A 26,784-nucleotide genomic window follows, 5' to 3' on the forward strand; every position below is an offset into this window, starting at 1 on the left:
GGGGACAGCCGCCTGAGAGCCAGCAAAGAAATGCGGATCTCAATCCTCCATCCACAAGAAGCTAAATTCTGCCAACAAGAATGAGCCTGAAAACAGACTTTTCCCCGGAGCCTCCAGATGAGAACTCACCCCAGCAGCTTCCTTGATTTCAGTCTTATAATAGCACAGAGACTGTACACACTGCTCTGGACTTCTGACCAACAAAACTGCATATTAATAAATGGGTGTTGCTTTAAATTGGTGGTAATCTGTTACACAGCACAAGAAACATAGACACCTACTGAATAAAGTCACTTCACATGGCGTTCGGGGTCCTCAAAGGCCATTTCCTAAACTCCAGGTTCAGCTCCCCTGACAGGAAGTCATGCATTTCAAGCCCCAGGGAGCTGGACCACTGTGCCTTTGCCCATGCTACTCCCCTAGACAAGTCTGTCCTTCTCTTTATCCACTGCGTTTAGGAACCCGCATTCCATGCAGACCAGATCAAATGCCATTTCTGTCCTAGAACTTCTCCTAGTCTTTGGACTCAGCATTAATCCATTCCTTCTTTCTGCTGTTCCCTTGGAATGTTACCTGCAGCTCTGTCTTCTGAGTTACACAGCTAACCAGGGGCTCAAAGAGGTTAGGCACTATGCCCAGATCATAGAGCCATAGAGCAGGGACTTGAAGACAAAAATCTTAGTCTATCCTGACAGAAGCCAGGCTGCACTCTGTATACTGTGAACAGCAGAGCAGGTCTCAGAGCTGATCGACTTTAACCAAGCCCTCCACTTACTGATAAGTGACTACATTAGATTCCAGTTCAAACTTCTATGTTGCATTGTTTTTCTGAATTGCAACCTATTTGCATCAATTTTAGCATACACAATTCCCACCCACAGTTCCCAGAAGAAACACATTTAGATATGAACATTGTTAAAAATTAGCATTCCAGAATTTTTTATTTTACGACATGTATCTATGAAAATGTAACCATTCATTATTTAATAATTACACTGGCTTCCTTTATACTTCAAGTTCTTTCCCTGTTGTGCAATTTCACGGGAGAGAGAAATCAAGAAGTAAAATTTTGAAAAATTACGTTTGACCTCAATGGTTAAAAAAGGAGGAAGCTGTGTTAAAGGAACAGGTTAGAGCCAATCTAATTTCAATGAAACGCAAAAGCAGAAAAACCTTCCTATTAGTTCTAGCTCAATTCCTCCACACCTACATCTGATAAGGAAATGGCAGTGCCTGTGATTGATAGAGAAGTGAAGCAGTAGGAACCCACCTGGTCTCACAGGCTCTGGCCATGGCTTCCTTCCCAGCCACCCTGTATCCTATCAGCAACTCAACTACACTCCAGTTGGCCAAGAAGCCACTGATGGGCATTCTGTGTATCTTCTGGGATTTTGTCCTTCAAGCAAATAGGCTTCTACCTAACCCATAAACAATCTAAACAATACTCAAAGACATAAGCTCATAATAAAATAAAAGAGTCCCTCCTTAAATCCATTCTCATCCCTTATTGTATTTCCCTGAACAATAAACAACTTTTAAGATCTTTCTGGCCTACTCAGAAGGCCATATTCAACAAGCATAAAGTGGAAAACAAGTCCTAAGCTACAAAAGCTATGCCACATTGAACAGCTATATGCCAACAAACTGGATAACCTAGAAGAAATGAATAATTATTAGAAACATACAGCTTACCATGACTGAAGCAAGGAAAAAATAGAAAATCTGAATAGTCCAAGGAGATTGAATCAGCAATCAAAAAATCTCCCAATGAAGAAAAGTCCAGGACCAGATGGCTTCACTGGTGACTTTTACCAAATACTTAAAGAAGAATGAACAACAGTCCTTCTCAAACTCTTCCAAAAAACTGAAGAGGAGGGAACACTCTCAAACTCTTTTTATGAGGCCAGCATTATCCCAATACTACAACAAGAAAAGGATGCTACTAGGAAACAAAACTATAGGCCAATATCCCTGATGAATATACATGCAAAAATTCTAAATAAACTAGCAAACCAAATTCAGCAGCACATTAAAAGCATCATTCACCATGTTCAAGTAAGATTTATCCTTGAGATGAAAAGATGGTTCAACATATGCAAATAAATCAATATGATACATCAAATTAATAAAATGAAAGAATTATATGCTCATCTCAATAAATGCAGAAAAAGTATCTGACAAAATTCAACATCCATTTATGATAAAAGTTCTGAACAAATTAGGCATAGCAGGAACATATCTCAACATAATAAAGGCCATATATGACAAGCCCACAGCTAATATCATACTCATTGGTGAAAGGTTAAAAGTTTTTCCTCCAAGATCTGGAACAAGACAAGGATGCCCACTCTCACCACACCTATTCAACATAGTACTAGAAGTCCTAGCTAGAGTAATCAGGCAAGAAAAAACAAGGTATCAAAATTGGAAAGAAAGAGGTAAAATTGTCTCTATTTGCAGATGACATGATTTTATATATAAAAAACCCTAAAAAGTCAACAATAACAACAACAACAAAAAACTTAGATCCAACCAATGAATTCAGTAAAGTTGCAGGATACAAAATCAACACGCAAAATCAGTAGCATTTCTATACACTAATAATGAATTTTCTGAAAAAGAACTAAAGAAATCAATCCCATTTACAATGGCATCAAAAACAATAAAATACTTAGGAATAAATTTAACTAAGGAGTTGAAAGATCTCTACTCTGAAAACTATAAGACATCGATGAAAGGAATCAAAGGAGATACAAATAAATGGAAAGGTGTCTTGTGTTCACGGACAGGAAGAACTAATATGGTTAAAATGTCAATACTACCAAAATCATCTAGAGCGGGGTCCCCAACCCCCGGACCATGGACCGGTACCAGTCTGCGGCCTGTTAGGAACCAGGCCACACAGCAGGAGGTGAGCGGCAGGTGAGTGAGCGAAGCTTCATCTGCCGCTCCCCATCGCTCGCATTACCGCCTGAACCATCGCTTGCATTACTGCCTGAACCATACCCCCCACCCCGTCCGTGGAAAAATTGTCTTCCACAAAACCAGTCCCTGATGCCAAAAAGGTTGGGGATCGCTGATCTAGAGGATTAATGCAATCCCTATCAAGCTTCCAAATGCACTTTTTACAGAAGTAGCAGAAACACTCCTAAAATTTATAAGGAACCACAAAAGACCCTAAATAGCAAAAGAATCCTGAGACAGAAGAACAAAGCAGGAAGCATCACACTTCTTGATTTCAAGCTATACTGTACAACTGTAGTCATCAAAACAGGAAGGTACCGGCGTAAAAAGAGACAACTAGACCAATGGAACAGAATCGAGAACCTAGAAATAACCCCAAGCATATATGGTTAACTAATATTTGACAAGAAAGCCAAGAATACTCAATAGAAAAAAGACAGTCCCTTCAATAAATGGTACTGAGGGGTGGTGGGGGAGGGATTGAATGGGAGATTGGGATTAGCAGAGGCAAATGATTATACATAGAATGAATAAACAACAAGGTCTTACTGTATAGCACAGGGAACTATTGGGTTGGCCAAAAAGTTTGTAAAACCCAAACAAATTTTTTTGGTCAACCCAATATATTCAATATCCTGTGATAAACTATAATGGAAAAGGATATAAAAAAGGATGTACACATATGTATAACTGAATCACTTCTCTGTACAGCAGAAACTAACACAACATTGTAAATCAATTATACATCAATAAAATATTTTTTAAAATATAAGTAGTACTGAGATAATTAGCTCTTAACACGCAAAAAAATGAAACTGGTCCCATATTTTATACTACTCCCCAAAATTAACTCAAATTGAATTAAAGACTTAAATGTAAGGCCTGAAACCATGAAACTCCTAGAAGAAAATATCGAAACAAAGCTCCTTGATATGGGCCTTGATAATGATTTTTTGGATATGACATCTAAAGCACAAGCAACAAAATCAAAAATAAATGAGTGGGACTACATCAAACTAAAAAGCTGTACAGCAAAAGAAACCATCAACAAAGTGAAAACTGTATATTTGATAAGGGGTTAATATCCAAAACATATAAAGAACTCATACAATTCAGTAGCAAAAAAAATAAATAATAATTAAAAATGGGCAAAGAAACTGAATAGACATTTCTTCAAAGAAGATGCATGAAAGGCCAACAGGTACATAAAAAGATGCTCAACATCACTAGTCATTAGGAAAATGCAAATTAAAACCACAATGAGATATCACCTCCTGCCTGTTAGAATGGCCATCATCAAAAAGACAAGAGATAACAAATGCTGGCATGGATGTAGAGAAAAGGGAATATATCCAAAGATAACAAAAACACTAACTCTGAAGATATCTGCACTCACGTTCATAGCAACATTAATTACAATAGCCAAGACACAGAAACAATCTAAGTGTTCATCAACAGATGAATGGATTAAAAAGTTGTGAGATCCATCTATCTATCTATCTATCTATAATTCAGTCATAAAGAAGAAGAAATCCTACCATTTGTGACAGCATGGATAGACCTTGAAGGCATTACGCTAAGTGAAATATGTCAGATAGAGAAGGACAAATGTTGTATGATCTCACTTACATGTAGGATCTAAACAAACAAACAAACTCACAGAAAAAGAAATCAAACTTGTGATTACCAGAGGCAGAAGGTGGGCAGAGAGGGAACTGGAGGCTGGTGGTCAAAAGGTACAGACTTCCAGTTACAAGATAGATAAGTACTAGGGATGTAATGTACAACATGATAACTATAGCTAACACAGCTGTATGATACATAGGGAAGTCGTTGAGAGTAAATCCTAGGAGTTCTTAACACAAGGAAAAATGTTTTTCCCTTTTTTTCTTTATATGAGAAAACAGATGTTAGCTAAAGCTGTTGTGGTAATCATTTCACAATATACATCAAACCATCATGCTGTACACCTTAAACTTATACAGTGATGTATGTTAATTATTTCTCAATACTGGGGTTGGGGGCGACACTACACCAGCATTTGCTGAGAACTCTGCTCCACTGATACCACAGTTATTTTCTGGACTCCACATCATAGTTCCGTATGGAGACCCTATTTCCCTAATCATGGAAAACTATGATCTCACCACTAAAAATAAACAGCTAAGAACCAAAGAGGATAATTGCAATTGAAAGTGTCCTGAACAAAAATCAAGCTTTATATGATCTCAGTTTAATCATCTGCCCTGTCTTGTTCTTTTCCAGAATTATGTATTTTCCAGTTTCATATTTTCTTTACCACTAATGTAGGTATATAGTTTCTTCCCTGCAAGGACATTAAGTAGTTTTTGAATTGTATAAATTTTCCTTTGAAAGCATTTTTTAAATATGAACTGTAGCTTTGTTTACTTGAATGCATTTGATTTGGATATCCAAGGATTTAAATCCTAAGGAATGCTATGAGAAAATAAATAAATATAAACGTTGTCCTTAAGAGGCCAGTGATTATTTGGTACTGGATTCATCCTTAAACTATATTCTTCCTCAAGTACAGGGCACTTTATATGATGTATTTGAAAGCAATAAACTGAACTCGGGATGGAACAAAGTGATGGATTGTGTCTGGGGTTTTTGTGGTTTTATGGCTTTGGGTTTATAAGCAAATTTTGTTTTATGAAAACAACATGAAAAGGCCGTCATTGTTTATGATATTAAAGTCGAATGTAAAAAAAATAATAATGTTTTCCAGCTTAATAAGCAGGCATTAAGCTTAGAAGCAGATCTAGTTCTACCAAACTCTCAGGATTCACTCCCAAAGTTGCTTTCATTCTCTACAAAAAGATCCAAAAAGTATTCGGAAACACAGAACAAAATATTTAAAGGTCCAGGCCCATATAATTGTTTCTAATGAATTTTTCTTTTACATTGGTTGTACATAATATTTGGCCATTGTGGTGAAATATGTGTTACTTCCTTTTGAATGGATCTCATTTCAACAAAATTGATTAAAATACGACTTAGAACATTGATCAGGTAAATTTTTTAACACTAGTTCAGAAGATTCAATTATTGTAATCTTAAATTGGCTCTCATTGTTCAATAAACATTGACAAAATAATTAATTGAGAAGGTATGTACTCTACATTTTAAAGAACCTGTTATTTTTTTCTAAAATCATTTAATGATGACAATTTGGCTTTGTAACGAAACTGAAAATATTAATTCATTGAGAGATGAATCATCTCTCATCCAGTAAGCCAATAAGCAATAATTAAAGAATATTTTTCGTCAAAATCTATTCAGTAAAAACACCCTCAAGAAAAGCAATGAATATATGACTATGAGTCTTAAAACAACAAAAAACAAAAAAAAATTTAACATGACCTTTATTAACTGAAGCATATATTTTTAAAAGTATTCCAGATAATTGCTAATCACATTTTAAAAATAAACATTAGATTAATACAGCCAAGGACACCTTAGAAATGAACAATTAGAGTTATTCAGATAATTCTGTCTTTGCCATGGACTAAAAATTTAAAATGACTTTTTTGTTCACATTTCAAATGGCTTTCTAACTTATAAACTCAAGGTGTGTTTGTGTCTCTCTGTGTGTGTAGAATCCTTCCTAAAGATGCCCCCAAAATACTATAATTTTAAAACCTTATTTATCAGTTCAAAGCTTTCTGCCACTTACCACTGTCTAGTGGATTACCAGTTCCTTGGAAAAACTTAATTCTTAGACTGTGATGTCCCTGTGGATGACTGTGGAAAGAGCCTTTGCTTTTTATTCCTAGAAGTTAATATAAGACATAAAATATTACTAGGTACTCAGAAACTGTTTATTGAATGAACAAAAAATTGATGAATTTTTTAAATCAATGAACATTGTTCTAAAATGTCCCTCTTTAAATTTGAAATGTATTATAACAGGTACTATAGAACAAAAGCAGAGCTGCTTTGGATTTTCATGAATTGGATATTTTCCCAAACCTAAGTAATAGGAATCCTGTCATGAAAACAGGAAGATAATAACAATACGTTGTGACTTACTTGTAATAATTTTTTAAAAATATCTATTTCCTCTACTGCTATATAATTGTTGATGAGAATAGTCACCGTGTGAGATGTCATTGATAAATAGGCATTTGATAAGAAGCCTCACAAAAGTTGGCTTTAATTCTCAATACAAACTGTCAAGGTGGATACTATTATTATCAGCCCTATCTCACAGGTGAGGAACAAGAGAGGCCTCAACAGGTTAAGTAATTTGCTAGAGTTAATGCTGCTGGTGAGATGCAGAGAAGAGCCTCCCAGGTTTCCAGAGCCTGTGTTCCATCCACTGAACTACCGTGTCTCTTGGTACTCTGGAAGAATCTATATCTATGAATTTAATTTTACATAATTTCTCTTTCCAAGTGTACTTTAACATAATACCTTTTAAAGACAAAGTTTCATTTTTAACTCATTTTGAATCATTCATTTACTCTTCCTTTAATCAGATTTCTCATCCAACTTTGCATTTCTATGTATCTTTTTAAAATTGTTATAGGAACAGTAGAAGTAACTGTAAATATACTGTGTTGAAGCTGACTTTAAAAGTTATTATATAGGAATAGAAACATACACATCAAAGGCACTGGACTCGATATGAACCTTATTTTTCTTACTAATGATTCCCACATCTCAACCAAATAATCTTCTACTTGAGCCCATGCACTAAAGCCTACCTACTCCCACTACTCACTCAAATTTAGTGGTCAAAATAGCAAACATTTCACTCTTCACTTAATGTCTTTTTTTTTTCGAATTTTATTTGATTTATTTTTTTGATACAGCAGGTTCTTATCAGTTATCTATTTTATACATACTAGTGTATATATGTCAATCCCAACATTTAATGTTTTTGAAATATGGCAATTACATATAAATTCAAACTGCTTGTAAATTGGTGTATGCAGTTTTGCAAATATTCCAGTGAAAAAGCTTCCTTTCTGGCCAGGCTTTACCATTACATAAGAAAGGACCTCACGGTTTGCCTCTCTCAGTCCATCTGGGGTCTCTCTCTGTGACTGCGTTTTAACCTTATTAGAGTTCATCACTAACGTGGTTTCTCTCTCACTTGAACCCAAATCAAAATCAGCTTAATGTCATGTTCCTGGTGACTCAGTATGAAAGAGGGACATGTCAAAAGATCTTATATTTGGGGGATCTTAGAAATTATTTTTTTCCTTTGACTTCTTTTAAATTTTTTTAGGTAATAACTTTTATTACTATCATTATTAGGTGTACCACCTACTTATAAAAAGGCTTTGGGGAGATTTATGAAAAAAAAAAAGAAAGAGAGAGAACCACTTAAACTCAATTAGAAGTGTCCTAAGTATCACAAGAAAACAGAATACGTAAGATTTAATTTCATATCAGTTCTGTATTCACATACGGGTAACCCCCAACTTACTAAGGAACAGAGCTCCAAAAGCTCATAGGCGAGTCAGTGGTCTGGACCTCACATTGAAATCTCCTATCAAAACAATATCATACAAGGTGACTAGGTTTTCATACCAGCCCACAAAGCCCAATTCAACCCTGAATGCACTTCAGCTATGATACCAATAGTACCAACATGAAATCTGAGTCTAGGGAAGCTGGCTTGAAGACTCATGCCAAAGTGGAGAACAAGTCTTTATACAGTGAATTCATTCATTCAACAGACATTGAGTACCCAGAGGCTACAGAGTGTCAGTTTTACATGTTCTAATTCTGGAATTAAAGAGACCTGATCTTTAAATATTAACTGGAGATAAAATAATGCCTTAAAAGAAATTTAAAAAAAAAGAAATAAGATAGGTAAAGTCCTTGGCACGTAAAAGATTAACTAATTTTAGTTCCTTTCCTTCTTTCCCAAGGGACAAAAAAAGAAAAGGGGGCCTTAGCTTTCTCTATGTAAATTCCTAAAGAAAGCCAACCTTAACTTCCAAACCCTCTTCTCTCCCTGTGGGCACTCCCATCTCCCTGACACCCATCCTCCCAGGTCCTGTGCCCCATGCCAGCCACCCTGGACTTCCCACTGTTCCAGGTCCTAAAAGCATCATCTCTCAACCCAACCTTGTCCTCATTCCTGCAGCCACTAATGTCCACCAGGTGCTAAAAGAAAAGCAGATGATATGAATTTAAAACAATTGCTTTTGGTAATTGACATTTATTTTTTAAGAAAAAGTCTGTCAATCCCAATGAATTTCTAATTAGTGTAATGTTTCAGACAGTGTAAGAGTGATGTAAAAGAATTCAGGAAGAGTATAATTGGAAGATGTCTGGTGACAGGGAGACAGCCATTCCTTTATTCCTTCAGAGTGAAGAAAATGCAATGAAGACTCATAGAGTTTTATGGAAACACAACTTCAAGGGGGCCCACATGGATTGGAATGTCCAAGAAGACTTCTGTGTTGAAGGCCTTTCCTAGGATATAAGCCCCATGAGAGCAGGGATGTCATCCGTTCAAAGCAACCCTGAATCTCAAGGACCTAGAATAACTTCCGGTACATCGTTAGCACTGAATTGAAAAAATGTGGAAAAAAGAAAGGACATTGGCTTAAATTTAGACCTGACGAATGAGTAAAAATTAGCTGGGACACATGGGATTAGTAGAAGTGAAGTCCCTTAGGTAGAAAAGAGTAGGGCTCTTTGGCAAATTTAAAGAAGAAAAGGGAGACTGTCAAGATGATCAGTCAGAAGCGCTAGGGGGAAAAGTAAGAAATGAATTTGGAGAGGTGGGCAAAGGCCAGATCTGGCTGGGCCTTTCAGGGTGTATAAGAATTTGAGACATTTTTTCAGAGACTGCCTAACTCCCTCATCCTGAGGCCCCAACTTGGACTGAATGTTCCACAACCACAACAGGTCTGATGCAGTGGCAGGGAGATTCTGGTGTGGGAGGCATGGAGGAAGAGTAGAAGCAGCCTCTGAATGTTAGGAAGATGAGTAACTCGAGCTATGCCTTTAGAGCTACCATACCCGTACTAGAACACGTTGCTAATGAATAAATAGACCATGGATATTTGAGTCCTTTGCCTAAGGCTCTTCCATGAAGAAAAATCATACTTTGAGGCATTGTTTATTAAGTTCAGACTGCTTGCTAGCTAGCCAAGCATGCTGGGATAGTTCATTGAAAGAAAAACCTGAAAAATGAAAACATTTTACTCCTGAATCTCTGTGTGTGTGTGTGTGTGTGTGAGAGAGAGAGAGAGAGAGAGAGAGAGAGAGAGAGGGAGAAGGCGAGAGGGAGAGGGCGAGAGACAGAGGGAGGGGGGAGAGAGAGAGAGAAGGGCAGAGAAAGAGAGACAGAGACAGAGAGAGGGAGAGAGAGGAAATTCTGTCAGGGGGCTGACTTTAAAAGAATGGAGGATTACACACTTCACTGTTCAAGGGTGACAGAGAGAAAACGAGGCTGGCACCAAGCAGGAAGCCCAATCCTGTCTGAATAAAACACTGCACATTTATGCAATCCCTGGTACCCGATCTTTTATCACAAACTATTTTGATTGCAAAGAGAGAAAAGCGCTAAGTAAAAATTATTTACTCTGGGTCTATTATGAAAAGAAGAGATTAGCTCCCTAACACTTCGTTCTTTTTGAAGGTGTATTTTCTACCTTCCCGGTATGATTTATATTAATGAGAGGTTTAAAACAGGTTTTAACTTAAGAATGATTGCTGATGGTAAAGTGAGTAATTATACACCTTCTGACGGGACACGTGAATGGCTCATACAAGGGAACTGCATAACATGCCAAGCTAATCCTCCCTGCATAAAAAGGGAGAATACTTTGCAAGCTGGCCGATTTTAAGCTCCAGTTAACAAAAACCCTTTTTGTTGGAGCCTAAAACAAGAATGGGTTAACAAAAGCAAGGAGGAAAAAAATCTCATTTTTTTCCCTTCTTCACAAAATATAGTATTACAGGACTTAAAAGTTTTGAAAGGCCACGATGCGGCTGAAAGACCTGAGAAAGGGGCAAGGTCTGGGCCAACAACGACAAACTGAAAAGAACGCAAGGAAAACCAGAACCTCTTATCAGTAGGGAACATTATGATGTGATTCTAGTTTATTGTCGTTGTTGTTTTTTATTTTTAACGAGTTAAAGGTGTAGAGAGAGGGAAGGCGCCAACACTCTCTGGCTAGGTGGAGATGAAACGGGTTCCTGGATGTTATAAAGGAAAAACCTTAAGCCATGGTGGGCGCGTCAACAGTGTGTGTGCCATTTCTGCATGGCTGCATTTTTCTCATACAAGAGCCACTTCTGGACAATAACAAGACCCCTAAAGCATCTGCTTAGGGATTACGACCCGGCTACACCGAGAAATGCTCACTTAACACAGAGCGGCCGTGGGCTTAACTCTGTGCGTGCCTGGCCTGCCCACCACTGAACACACAAAATGCACAGTGGTCCTAGATGCTGTCTGAAGAAGACACTCAGCTGTTGGCACCACTCACCCGCTCAGGGACAGGCAAGGAAGAAATAAAAGCCACCACATTTACTCCACATAATGGGGATTGAGAAAAGGAAGACTGGAAGACAAAGGTTAGCAGGTGAAAAGAAAGGAAGCCTGGAGGTCCACTTAATGTCTTACAGGGCTAGGGATCAAGTCTTAGTATTATATTCTTTTCTAAGATGGACATCACCTTAGAAAATTTCAAATTCGAAATTTAAGGAACAGAATCCTTATACTCCTCTTCTATGTCTCGTAAATGATTCCTAGAATCCTAAATTTTGACAAGTTCCTAAGATGAGTTGAACTATTCGTCCTACTTTACTTAAATATTTAGATGGATTCATTGGCCGCTGTGGTGTCTTCTGCACCTACAGGGGGCTATGATCACAGAAGTCAGGAATGCCCCCACCTACTTGCAGGGTCCCGGGACACAGAGCCCAGGGCTGCCAGGTCTCATCTAGCAAACTGACACGCCCAGCAGAACAGGTCAAGAGGGCAGGCCTGCCTCTGGTTCCTTCCTTCTGCTAACACATGCTGCATTTGCTCTTGACAGGATAGAGCAGAAAGTCTTCACTTTTTAAGAAAGCCAAGGCAAAGAACAGGAAGCTGAAGTTGTGGCATTTCCTAAACTAACTGTATTACTACTGCTCTTCAAAAGATCCTTTATACACATGTGGTTTAACCCTAAAGATAGTAAATCATGTTGAAATTGTGATATCCACACAAATATAGCTTTAAAATACTCTTTCCAAATGCAAATAATAAGTAAATAATTTCTATTCCTTCATGGATAACTGGAAACTGAAATTTCTAGATGTGGAAGAATTTCTCAGAAATTGATCCCCAAAATTTTCATGAAAAACATTTAACAATTTACCATAAAGAGGTTTGGTAAAGTTTGAGGTTCAGCATTCAGCTCTTTTGCTGTTACTCTTTAATATCTGTTTGCAAACTGCATATATTGCAAAGTGAGCCTATATACAAGGCAGAATTAACTAGTACTGTGAGCTGAAATGTTTCAGTTTAATTAGAGTCCATCAATTTTGATCCGAAATAATGAGCAGAGGACACTTTCGTCATCATTAGCACTCATTCCGATACTCAAAAGGAAAATTGTTCTGAAATGTATACATCTTCTTACATATATAAAGCATCTATTGATTATAATTACCAAAACAAAAGTCAAGGGCAATGCTTTTTTATTATGTTACATGTCAAGGAAAGATGCTTAGAGAACTTCTGTAACCCTTGGAAACACAGCGTTGGAGCCTGGAGTCTTTTGACTCACTGTCAAACCTAGGAGAAATTATCCTGCAGTAAAATGTCAGAGGATTACTCTCTAGATTGGATGGCAGAGAGATTCGAGTTCTCAGCATCAGAAACATTACAAAATGCACGTGCCAGAAAAGTACATGTAATAAAAGTACTGGGAACAAGAACCTATTAACTGCAACATGTAAGAGAGAAGCTACCGCTTGATGTAGCAGGATAAGAAGGAATGAGACTGGGGAGAAGAGGCATGCAGGGATATTATTAATTTATTTTTAAATTTTTGTTTCTTTATTCATACATTCATTAAAATTTTTTATTTAATTATTTTAAATCTTATTCAAATAAATTTAAACAAAATTTTATTTCTTAAACTGGGTGAGGCATGCATGAGTTTGTTGAAACATTTATATTTTTGTATGTCTTAAATATTTCAAAATACATTTTTAAGAAACTGAACCAAGGGAATTAGAATAGAAATAATGAGGTGAAATCAATGGATCAAAGAATTGTAGGGAAAAAAGTAGCTTCAAGGATGTACACTTGGTCTCTTTGAACAGACCAAGAACAACCTAATATTTTCAGCTTTAAATCCTTTACTATAATTGGGGTTCAGACGCGGCAGTCTTAGTATGCAGGCCTTCACAACTGGTAGGAGCTTAATAAATATATGTCTATTGATGATAATGATAATTTTACTCAAATAGGACATTATGGAGAGTGTTAGATGATTGAAAATCAATATAAAGAACAAATCCTATGTCAGAAAAAACAACTTCACATATAGTGTAAGAGCCTCCAATGGAAACTTATAAGGAAGACTGGCAGACTGATTCTTTTGAGGAATTCCTAAAACAATGTTTTTGCAGATTTGCCTATTGAAGCTTTACCTTTACTGACCTTCTTTCCAATCCTGAGCTCTCTCTGAGTCTTCATACATGCTGTTTCCTCTTCCTGGAATACCACTGCCCTTCCCCTGGTTAACTTTTGGTTTTTTTCTTTTTTTAACATCTTTATTGGAGTATAATTGCTTTACAATGGTGTGTTAGTTTCTGCTTTATAACAGAATGAATCAGCTATACATATACATATATCCCCATATCTCCTGCCTCTTGCATCTCCCTCCCAGCCTCCCTATCCCACCCCTCTAGGTGGACACAAAGCACTGAGCTGATCTCCCTGTGCTATGCGGCTGCTTCCCACTAGCTATCTATTTGACATTTGGTAGTGTATATATGTCCATGCCACTCTCTCACTTCATCCCAGCTTACCCTTCCCCCTCCCAGTGTCCTCAAGTCCATTCTCTACATCTGCGTCTTTATTCCTGTCCTGCCCCTAGGTTCTTCAGAACCATTTTTTTTTTATTCCATATATATGTGTTAGCATACAGTATTTGTTTTTCTCTTTCTAACTTACTTCACTCTGTATGACAGACTCTAGGCCCATCCTCCTCACCACAAATAACTCAATTTCGTTTCTTTTTATGGCTGAGTAATATTCCATTGTATATATGTGCCACATCTTCTTTATCTATTCATCTGTTGATGGACACTTAGGTTGCTTCCATGCCCTGGCTATTGTAAATAGTGCTGCAATGAACATTGTGGTACATGACTCTTTTGAATTATGGTTTTCTCAGGGTATATGCGCAGTAGTGGGATTGCTGGGTCATATAAAAATGTGGAATGCTTTACGAATTTGCATGTCATCCTTGTGCAGGGGCCATGCTAATCCTCTCTGTATCATTCCAATTTTTTTAGTATATGTGCTGCCGAAGCAAGCACCCCTGGTTAACTTTTATTCTGGCCACCTTCACTGATCTGGTATATGCGTCTGTCTCTTTTTTGTCCCCATAAGATTCTATATTTCAACACCATAACTTTCCCCATACTTTCATCAAACTTGATTGACTGTCTCCCTATATCCATACCCTACAGTTACTTGAGGTACTAATTTCCATAAAGCCAAGAACTGTGTCAGTCTTTTTCATCTTTGCATTTCCACTATCCATACTACTACTGAGTGGCTGGCTGAATGAACTCTATGACTATTCTAAAATCTTTCCATTTTTTTCTTCAATTTAAAGGATACACAGAATGTTCTCATGTACAATATATTCATTCTCTAACACCAGGAAGTATATAGGTATGTAAATCTGTGTGCATATCAATATATATGATTGTCAGATGAAAAGTTACACAGAACAAATAACTTTCTTATACAGCTTGACTGATATATACTAAGGTATGTGTTGAACGTTGAAAGCAGCTGTTGACACTAGTTTTTTAGGAAATAATCACTAAGTCTCTACATTTTATTCCTTTAAATTCAAGCTCGGAAAAGTTAAAAAAAAAAAGATCTGGTGTTCATGGGATACCATTTAAAACTTGGGAGGCAGCCTGATAGAGTAGAATGCGTTCTGTACTTAGGAACTCAGTTCTTCTGGACTGCTCCTTACCTAGCTAGCCTAGGTGATTCCTTTAGTGCCAAAGGCCTCAGGTTCCTTATCTGTAAATGATTAGATTAGATAACAAGGGCAACAACCAATATTTATACAGCTTTCAGTCAATGACTTTGACATATGCTATCTCATCCTAAAAGACCCCTCTGGGTTTTCAGGTGCTGTGATGTCAGTTTTACTCAAAACTATTAATTGGTTATATGCCATTTACCAAACTAAATCCAAGAAGTAAATTTGTTCAGATAATTAATTTCTTATTAAAAAAAAAAAAAAGCGCTGTTGTACTGCAGTAGCTAGAATGACTTAAAATGTAATGTTGAATAACAATTAGGTGCTAAATCACCTTCAAAGAACCGACTACCTTTTGTTTTGTTTTGCCGCTCACCGGAAGCATCACTGGGCCCTGCCTGATAGTAAAGATCAAGGGGCTGGCTTTATTTGTCCAAGGAGAAAGAAGCAGTCACCTCTGCAGGAAGGGTTCTGTCAGAAAGAATGCCTGTCCCTACTAGACTGCACCACTTCTCCCCAAGGCTTGAACTTGAACTACTTAACTCTACAATACTCATAGAGTTTTTAATGTAATTACTACTGAAAGCTCAATGCATTTATTTAAACTCACATTAAAGAGTAAATGACTAATTTTATAATATTTCCCCAAAGCAGGTTTTGATAGAAGACAGGAGTCAGCTCCGTGGGTGCCTGGCCTCCAGTATGAAGACTACACTGGGTATTTTTTAAACGCAAATTTAAACCATAAAAATAATACCATAGTAATCACTCTACCTCCATCTTGCATCCCTATAACAAAGCTTCTTCACAAAGATATACATATACATTATAGATAACAATTCTACATGGAACTGCTCACTAACAGCTAAAGTAAACTGGTACCCTTATGAATGTAAGGTTCTCTGTACTGTTGATTGTAGCTACTGCTTTTGAATATATTTTCCAAAATTGACTGACCACAAAATAAAACCATCTCTTTACAACTTCTCTTTTTCCTTATGTTTGCAGTCTCCAGAGGAAGACTCCATAATTTCATCTTGAGAACTTCCTTGTCAGTAATCGTTAGTGATGGAGACAGAAATTAAAATTGATTATTTGAATTCTACAAGCTGCTTAGGCTCGTAATTATCATAAAACTATGTTATACCCAAAATGCCCTCATCCTCTGGGAATGTGGGTGAGGGGTTTACATGAAATAGTCCATTTATGTTTCTCCAGGTTTAGGCCAATGCATGTAGAGTTGTATGGAAACTTAAAAACACATTCTTCTCGGCTGGACTAACCGAGGCAGGAAGTCACTATCCTCTCTTAGTAGACCAAACAATTCTCACTTCATTGCTAGAATTAAATTCCAGAGAATTTTTTGGATTCTATTTAATGAATGAGGATATATTTTTCATGTGGTGTCATTGTTTTACTACTTCCCATGTTTATTTGGACAGATTCAAGCACTGGGTAGGAAATGTATTGGTTGGCAACTTCAGTTTTGGAAGAGAAAGTAAACACATGCTGATTAGCAAACAGTAAACTCTACTGTGTTTAATTTTGGCTTCTCTTAAAAAAAAAAAAAAAAAAAAACACAAAAAAACCACTATTTGGTGTTGTGTTCCAAGTAGGAGCATTTGTCCCTAAGTTCTTTCCTAACCCCTTACTGGAGGGCTTCCAGAATTACTCTCATTTTTTTCCCTTCTTCCCCTAACACCAGTGGCAAACGCCAACATTATTTAAGAAAATACTTGTACATATGGTATCCTCCTAGCACAGATTTGCCATCCAGTTGAACAGTAGGGCCACTAACCCACACAAACTAAACTGCAAAATTATGAACTGCATAAACATAAACAATTATTTCCAGCTCTGATACATTCAAGGTAAAATCACACTTCAGAAAATCCCAGAACGGCTATTGACTGAAAACTATCAGGTCTGAGAATTGAAGGTGGTAAATATGACAATAAGCTAGAATTTCAAATGCTCTCTTTAGAGCCAACTTCTTTCATTTATCTCATTCGCTTGCTTTACTACGGCCGCCAAATTACCCTTCAAATTTAAGTTTATCCTTAAGCTTATCCTTAGCTCTCTCCTCGTCTATCCTCAGAGGCTCATTACAAGCAATATCACCGAAAAAGTGTCCAGGAACAGCACATACACGGAAAATCCTGAGTAACTAAGATATATCCCTGCCCATCGGGCACAGACCCTTTTCATTATTTCAGAGCTCCGTTTCATAAAAGAAAATTCATGTTTGATCTTTTATTCCTCATGATTAAAGCTCACTTACCATTATTCAACTTCCCATGATGCCTCTGAGGTATGCAAAATGTTGTCCCCACTCATCAAATGGGAAAGCCGAGGCATCCAGAAGCTATATAACTTGCTAAATGGCCCAGTAGAAGAGGTACGCGCCATCTCTATCAGGTCTACATTGTTTACTCAACAGGCATTATTGTGAATCTGCCAGGTTCTGCATTGTGTTAGGTACTATACCTATGTTCTATTATGTTCTAGGCCCAGGCAAAAGAGTGCTAAATGATCGAAGTTCAAACCCACATGAGGCTAACAGCTGGTGGGGGTGAGAAGCAGTAAAGCAGGAAACAGGTGAATATAAAATATGTCAGGGAGCTATAGGGCGAACAGTCAAGCAGAGTAAGGGAAAAGAGGCTTGGAGGAGGAAGCAATGGATGGAGTGGTGGGAGAAGGCCTCTCTGAGCATACCTCTGAATGAGGTGAGGGGACAAGCCCTGCAATGATCTGGGGAGAAAGGCTTCCCAGCAGCAAGAACAGGGAGAGCAAAGTGCTGGAGGAGGTGCGAGAAGGCCAGCGCTGCGGATGCTAAGAGAACAGGTGGAGTGTGACCTGGGCAGGAGAGGGAGGCAGGGGCCAGGGCTTACAGCCCCGGGAAGTCACCATGAGATGGGGAGACTGCAAACACAAATGAGACTAAGCTAGAGAGGAAGAATGAGGGTGATGAGTTTGATACGTAAACTCGTAATAAAAATGCACTGCACGAAAAGGAGGGCATGCTTCTCTGTGCCATCAGGTGGAGACTATATAAGCACAAACACACAGAATGGCCCCGGTCTGAATTTTTTACATGCTAGGAAACATTTTCACGCTGGCTGATCCCATCAAATACAAAGAAGTGGCTCAACAGCATCCAGTACCTAAGAGAGACCAAAAGCATTTCCTTCTGTAAAGCTCTGCAGCTGAGGGCTTACATCCGCCTGGTCCAATCAGTTCATTTCCAAACAAAGGTAGGAAATGGCTGCATCCTAGGATTTCATTGTGGGCTCATGAGTCAGTGCTTTGGAACTTGGTGTCTTTGGGAGTGAGTGTCTATTCTTCACGTCTCTTGCCACAGGGGGAAAAAGGTACAGATAAACAGTAACACAACTTCACCCTACTGAGATACGAATCTGTGGGCTTTTCCACCCCTTCTCAAAAATAAATGAATGAATGACCGAAATTCAGGTCCTTCTTGTTTTTTTCTTTCTCTCTCTCTTTTGTTTCCTAATTCCCAGCTCTCCCATGTGTTTCCTAAACAACATAAAGTCAACTGATGGTGAAAGTACACCACATGGTAATTATTTAAAGGCTGTTATGTTATACCATGAAGTTTAAAAGAAATTTGTATTCTATAAAAGTGGCCAATAATGTATCCCATGACATAGGGATCTAAGAAATGAAAATTAAGAAATTTGTTGTAAAGAACAAAATGATTCCCCATAATTTAACCCAAAAGATTTGTGGTATTTTACTTTCAAAATGTTAGAACAGTAATTTAAGTTTGAAAACTATTTTTTATAGAACAGTCGCAAAGAAAACAATATATAAATTGTAAGTGTAAAGTAAGCAAAGGAGAAAACAGTATGTGTGTGTGTGTGTGTGTGTGTGTGTATTTTAGGAATATTATTCTAAATAAAAAAAGCTTCAGAGGTATACTTAACCTACAGGCTATTTTCTTCAGGAAAAAGTATATTATAGTAACACCTGGATTGACACAGCACTCCTATTTCTGATGACAGTTATAGAAGGAACTATGTACTGTATCTGATCTAATATTAGAAGTCACTTATTATCTATGATGGAAAAGAGAAAGAAAATAAGATGAGGAAGCAAGGTTTCAATGAGAATGAGAAAGGGGTCCCTGGTCTAACATAAATATATATAAGCATATCAATCCAAACATCAGCCAAATTAATTTATAACGATATCCTTGTGATCAATGTGACATAACCACGAGAAACTTACATGATTATAGTGAGAAAGTTCAGAAACAGGATATTTCCATCTAAGCAAACTAAAAATTATTTTCAGAATATTGGAGAAATCTGGTGTTTTCTACTCAGGCAGAATGGATTATGAAAACAATAAAAAGAATCTCCAGAGAGACAGAGTGAAAGAGTTTCTGTGTTAAGGAGAATATTACACTTCACTTTTCCAATGTGGAAATAAACTGAGAAAAATTGAGGGGCAAAGGTGAGAATGGAGAAAAATAAAATCACCAAAAAAAAGAAAAAAAGGAAAAATGTAATAATGAAACAGGACTATAGTTTTAGGTTATATTAGTTTTTATCCTTCCATTAAAAATTATACCTTAAAGTTCATTCCTCTTGACTATATTGCCAATTTCTCAAATAATACACCGGTAAAGTTCCAAAATCTCATTAGACATATAAATTACATGTATAAAGGTTCTTGTATAGCCTGTGGAAACATTTTAAACTTCTTGTGTAATATTATTTTCTTCAGCAAAATTGGGCCTAAAGTTTGGAAAAGTTCCTAGAGAGTGAAACATCCCCCCCTCCCTTCTCTCTCTCTCTTTCTCTCTGGATAGTATTACCCTACTACATACCCAGCCATATATCTTTACACTCCAATTTCCTACCTATTCCCCTATCCATACATGTATAATGCTTCCATTTTGAAGCATATGGCTGGGGAGCCAAAAGAATTTAAATTGCCTTCAAAATGTGCATCGCATTATAAATGGTGTGAAAAAAGATCTCACTATTCAGCTCTCAACTTGGAGCATAAAGCAAAGAGGAAGCAACACAAGACTGCTTCAAACTTTATCCAAAAACTCAACAGCTTCACTTGTTTATAGAGGTACAAAAAGTATGCGACACAGTTTATAAAACAAGAACGGCGTACTGTATGCAAAAGTAAAGTTAAAAGCAAAGTATAGTAACAGCCCTATCTCGTTACAAACACTTGGCAGAGTGTCTAAAGTACCATGGTCAAAAACACGATACTGTCTGAGCTGAACTTCTGCCAGAAAGCACTCCCTAAGTCCAAGTCTCTTTAGCCATCATCACTACCTCATTTGGCAATCTCTCCCACGCCTCAGTTCATCTACTCAAAATTACTCCACAGAAACACAGAAAGCAGACAACCTCTCTAGCTATACAGGCTGTAAGTATCACAATGTGGTACCACTGGCAAGTGACAGTGTAAGATGCAGTTCTAAGGTTAGAAAGCCAGGACCAACTACACTGCATCCTCAAAGCTAATTTGCATATCAAGTTGAGCTGGGCTGTCTTAATTTTTGGTAATCCAGGGTTTCTTCCCTACTCTCACAGTAATTCCAAAGGGTCTTTCTGAATCACAGCAGCTGAGAAAGAAGGCACATGGTAAGAATACACTCAGGCACCAAATATATTTTAGGCAAGTGAGGAGCAAATGTATTCAGAGGTAACCTGCCATTTAACCATTCCAGGCAGAGCTTTTGAATAATTCCAGATCATCAAAGACTGCAACCCTAGCTATATATGCATGGCATACCAGGCAATACCAAGGCTAGGGAAATGTCAAGACTTAGGTAGTAAGTAGATAAACAGAATATGTCAATATGGGCATCTACGTCTACACTTGGCATTTATAACGAAAAACATGGCAATGTATAAGACAAAAGTACAAATGTGGCAATGAAAAGATAAGTGATGGGAGAGAAAGAGCTGTATGAATTATTAATATTCTTTGGGCATGGTAGAACTAGCTTCCAAATTTTTCTTTAATTCACTTTTCTCCTAGCATATTAAATAATTCAAAAACACAGATATTCTGATCTTAAGTTTACAGCTTGCCATATTTCCTAGAAAATAAACAATAATTAACAAATTTCATAGTTGTCCACCCCTACCCCCTTCTCTTCAAGAAACTTTATACTTTGAAATGTAGATACATAAACTACTTTTGGATCAGGGCTCACAAATATGTTTCCAAAGGAATAATATGTACAGGTTAGTCTGGTATATACCAGATGTAAGAAAAAGCAAATTCACAACCAGAAATATCAGTATTCAACAGAAAAATATATTTTTAATTAAATCTCATTCTTCCTCTCCTTACAGATACAGAATCTAAGAAAACCAATCACAGGTATAAGTTTTTTGACTTTTACCTGAAAAAGAAAAATTCAATTTGACTCATGAATCTAGGTTTCCTATATACATAAGGTTATAAAGATAATAAGATGGTCATTTATAAACTGGCTACTCTGAGTGGGCCTCCTACCATACGCTGATATTCAACAAAAAGCATCTGTATGAAAAGACCAGAAAATTGCAAATGTAGAACTTACAAGGTAAACTAGGCAGAAAAAGGCTGCAAAGCCCAGGTCTCCATCAGATGCTTAACATGTTAAGCCTCGATTACCAAAAACTTTAAGAATTCTCAGTAAGCATAACTAGTGAGTCTTCACTTATCAAACCATTCTAAATGCAAAGTAAGCACATTACCTGCACATTGAAATAATTTATGTGTTCTTTTCTCAGATATTAGAACATGCATGAGAGTATTAAAAACAAACTACAAATCTCCCCTCTCTCTAGAAGTCTTAAGAGTCTAAAGTTTGCGTTGTTATTTATCTTTTCCTACGCAAGCCTACAAGGATTTGGTCAGACTTATAAAAGTTATTAAGAAAAGTCCTGCAGGAAGAAATAGATCGAGGATTCAGATCACCCATGCCTAACCTTTTCGGGGCACCATGATCTCTCCCCTTGTGCTATACGTCAGAGATGTAGTGAAAGCCAAGTTTTAATTTAGAATTTAATAAAAATTGATTAAGCATCATGGAGCACAAACAAAGCTGCTCCATAAATCTTTCAGCCCTTTTTGTGCTAGGAAGAAAGCAAGCACTGTCTGCTGAAGCAGATGACAGATGCTGGCTTAAAGATAAGTATTATTTATACTTCTGTACCAGATTTCTTCTTATGCATATCTTATCATGCATGGGTATATGATCAACAAAGCAATTTTGTATCAGTCCGAGACGTTCGAATGTACCCTGGCTCCATGGGAATGCGTTAAAGAGTTCAGGCCTAGGGTTCAATTAAACCAAGGTGGAGAGGGAAGAAAGTTTTGAAAGAAAACCAAATATCAAGATGGTTGTTATTTGAAATGTTCTTTCACACACAGGCTAATGAATATATATGCACTGAAAATAACTTTGTTCTGAACATATGCCTATGCATTTTAAATAAACGATGCATGTTGGAAAGATAAGAGGGTTTACCAAATCTAACCACATCAAGTTATCTCTATATTAAACTGCAGTTATTTGCACAGTATGTTGGTAAGAAGACAGCACCTTGAAAGAAATCCAGTACTTACATAAAGAGATCACGGATTTAACCAAGTTTGCGAATATTTTAGTCATCAAGTCTACAGTTTAAAAACTTAAATCTCATTCTTTCTCTCTATATAGACACAGAAACTATGAAAACCAATCACGTGATGAAAATTCCAAGAGGTTTTCTGACTTCTAACAGAGTGAGGGTAGCCAATGATTGGAAAGAGTAGAAACTATTTACCTTACCTTTTTAAAAAAGATCATATTCTGCATTATAAGGTGCTTGAAAGTGCAGAATCTGTCATGTGACTCCAAAACAAATGTAACTCAGAAAGAGAAGCCACTAGGTGGATAAAAAACAGCAATCACAGCTGTCTTGACCTTCCTTCTCTACCCCAACTCCTGACCCCTTCCAGGATCTAGATTAAGGGTAGGCTTTCATTTTGTTGCTTTTTTTTTTGAGGGAAGATAAACTGGACATAAATGAGTCTTCAAGTGCAGCCAGAAAATCAATCTATGGTTAGATTCACCTAATTAAGGTTCAAAAGTCAAACAAATTAACAAACTTGTGTTCATCCATTTCTTTATATGGTATCGTATTGTCCTTCATTTCCCTTACCATATTCCTTCTAACAGTTCTTTCTGAGAAATCTCAACCTCACCTCAGATGGCCTGAAAGCTGGAGATACTCACCCACTCAAAGGCCAGGAAACCACAAGTGCTAAGGCTCGGGTGAGAGTAATTGTCTGGGTGAGCCCAGAACAGAATCCTTGCTGCTCAAAGGAGTCCTGCACAAGGACTAGGTGAAGCCACAGCTACAGCTGCAAACATACACCAATGCTTTAACCTGACACCAACAGCAAAATTAAACTGTCTGGTTTCTTAGAAATTACTGTATAGATATCTCTTGAGAACTAGCAATGCACTAAAATAGGATACACAAATCAGTACTTTTATGTGGTAATACTAATCTGTCACATGCAATAATTTTTCTTTCCTGAATTATACATGAAAATACATCAATAAGAGTGCAGCAATTATGAGCCAATATTTTCAGGAATTACCATTGTGTACATGTCTTAAGCATACAACGCTACATGAAATCACTAAACCACATAACTGCTAAAAATATCCAGGTTTCTCTTTCCAATTAAATAATGCCCTTTACTATACAAAAAGTCAGGTTGTAGGGGAAATGGCAGATAAGGGTTATTTTTAAATGACCTTACAACAGAAAACAAAGTTAAAATATATACCACATATGTATAACTGCATCACTTCGTTGTACACCTGAAACTAACACACCATTGTAAATCAACTATACTTCAAAATATGTACGTGTGTGTGTAGATGTATATGTGTATGTGTGTGTGTGTATATATAAATATATATATATATAAAAAATACCATATACTATGCAATTGGATGGATATATTTTCAATCAGCTGATTTAAATGATAGAAGTTCAAAAAAATGTAAATCATCCACTTACCCTCTCACCCAAGTAAGAGAGAAAGAATTACATGTCTTTTCAGTTAACGGGGATGACTACAGTTAAGTTTTTTTGTTTGTCTGTTTGTTTGTTTGTTTTTAAACATCTTTATTGGAGTATAATTGCTTTACAATGGTGTGTTAGTTTCTGCTTTATAACAAAGTGAATCAGTTATACATATACATATGTTCCTATATCTCTTCCCTCTTGCGTCTCCCTCCCTCCCACCCTCCCTATCCCACCCCTCTAGGTGGTCACAAAGCACCGAGCTGATCTCCCTGTGCTATGCGGCTGCTTCCCACTAGCTATCTATTTTACGTTTGGTAGTGTATATATGTCCATGCCACTCTCTCACTTTGTCACAGCTTACCTTCCCCCTCCCCATATCCTCAAGTCCATTCTCTAGTAGGTCTGTGTCTTTATTCCCGTCTTGCCCCTAGGTTCTTCATGACCTTTTTTTTTTTTCTTAGATTCCATATACAGTTAAGTTTTGCAGAAAACTTTAATCTCTATACTATCCCGCAGAATTCCTCCCTCCAAAAAGTAAAATAAAATAACTGCTTAGTATGCTCTGCCGTATTCGTAAGTTCGCAAAGCATGCCCAGTTCCAATACTCAGCTGTTTGGCCTTGGATAAATTATCCAACCTCTCAGTTTGAATTTGCAAGTCTGCTTAAGGATAACAGGCTTAAGGTTTGAACTAAATGAGATGTAGGAAAAGCATTTAGCAAAATACCTGGAACATATAGCAAGCACTGAGAAAGCAGTAAGTACTGTTATTATTATTCTTGCTGCTATTGTTCTTCTAATTATTAAAGAATTCATGATAAAACTCACTGGCCAGACAGGTGTAGCATGTGCCCCTTTTCTCATCTCTTTGATTCTATGACATTGAGCTGTCCTGATTCTCCTCCTACTTCTGGGACTTCTCACTTCCATTCTCCTTTGTTAATCCCAATGCTTCTACCATTTCCTTAAAAGTCAGCATTCCCCAAAGCTACATTCTTGGCCCACTTTCTCACCCTCTGCAGTGGCAATCAAACCCTTGGCTTCAAAGGTCTGAGATAACAACAAAGCTGTATTTTCATTTGTCTACCAGACATCACCACTTGGAATGTCCCTAAGTAACCAAAAAACCAAACTCATTCTCTCACCTCCAAATTTTGCATCTTTCATGCTCCTTGTCTCTGTTGAGGGAACTGACATTTACCAAGATGACCAAGTTAGAAACCTCAGAGTCATCCCCAATTCCTCTTCCTATACCCATAGCATGTCCCCCCTTTCTATTCCTACCAATGCAGCCTTTTCCATGTCCTTGCTTCTCTCCTCATTTTCACAGTAGCCCTAGTGCAGCTTGGTTGTCGTGTTCAACAAATATGAATAGAGCACCAACGATGTGCCAAGCACTGTACACTTTGAATGCAAAATAGAACAGAACAAAACAGGAAAAAAAAAACCATACAAGCCCTTCTCTCAAGGTTCTTTGTGTCAAGCAGTGGGAGAGATTTGTAAACACATAATTATACTATGATGTTATACAAGCAATAATAGACTCACGTAAACTATAGAAGGAGGGCACAAGAGGGAGAGACTATTCTATTTGGATAGGTCAGGAACACCTTTAGTGTGGACACTGCTCCAGAACAATGTTTTGAGGGTGAATGGGAGTTTGGTGGGTACACAAATAGAGGGAAAGGCATTCTACATGGCAGGAACAGCATGTGCTAGACCTCCAACTTTAGGCTCTCTAGCCTCCAAACCAACCTGCATATTTTAAAACTGTGCCTGGCCAAAGCCCAGGTCTAACTATGATACTTCCCCTTTTCCATAAGACCTTCAAGGGCTTTCCACTGTTTCTAGAATAAAATCCAGATGGGCAGGTAACTGAGGGACTCCAAATTCTGACTCAATTAGCTGGGAGACAGCTTCCACTGGTCTCCATACCCCCTTCCTTGGGTACAGCAGGTTTTGTCATATAGGACTGTGTCCCAGCCATCAGATAGCCTCTCTGCCCTATATCTTGTGAAATCCCATTTATCCTGTGATACCAAGATTCACTTTTCTGAAGCCTTCCCTGCCCAGCTGACCCTGGATTATTTCTTCCTCTGAGTTTTCAGACCCTTTGTTAATACCTCTATTTCTATACATCTCACATCTGGATTTGTAGAGTGAATACCCACATGTTTGTCACATCATTTTCTAAAATCTGTTGCTCTAACTGGGAACTTCAATGAGTAATTGAAAATCACTTTACCCAAAATTAATAAATAAGTATCAGGAAATACCCTAGAGACTTCCCTGGCAGTCCAGTGGTTAAGACTCCATGCTTCCACTGTAGGGGGCCCTGCATGCTGCACGGCGTGGCCAAAAAAAAAAAAAAAGGAAATATCCCATACCAAGCCCTCTTATTCAGTGCCATTAACAGACGTAAAGGGTTAGAGGGACATAGCATGCAGATGTGTGGTTCATATAAAACCACTAATATCCTACTGCCGTGGACTGAGCTGGGTCTCCCCCAAATTCATATGTTAAAGC

General features: G+C 37.5%; 1 protein-coding gene and 1 non-coding gene across 6 annotated transcripts in view; both read right to left on the reverse strand.

Annotated features, from left to right (window-relative positions):
• NFIB (nuclear factor I B) overlaps positions 1 to 26,784 on the reverse strand; it is a 228,968-nt gene that overhangs the window by 137,513 nt on the left and 64,671 nt on the right. The gene's annotated exons all lie outside the window — the stretch shown is intronic.
• Positions 14,390 to 14,499, reverse strand: LOC133098495 (U6 spliceosomal RNA). The gene has a single exon (XR_009702193.1). It is a non-coding gene; the product is annotated as a U6 spliceosomal RNA (small nuclear RNA).

Source organism: Eubalaena glacialis, chromosome 9 (assembly GCF_028564815.1).
Source record: "Eubalaena glacialis isolate mEubGla1 chromosome 9, mEubGla1.1.hap2.+ XY, whole genome shotgun sequence".
Lineage (NCBI taxonomy): Eukaryota > Metazoa > Chordata > Mammalia > Artiodactyla > Balaenidae > Eubalaena > Eubalaena glacialis.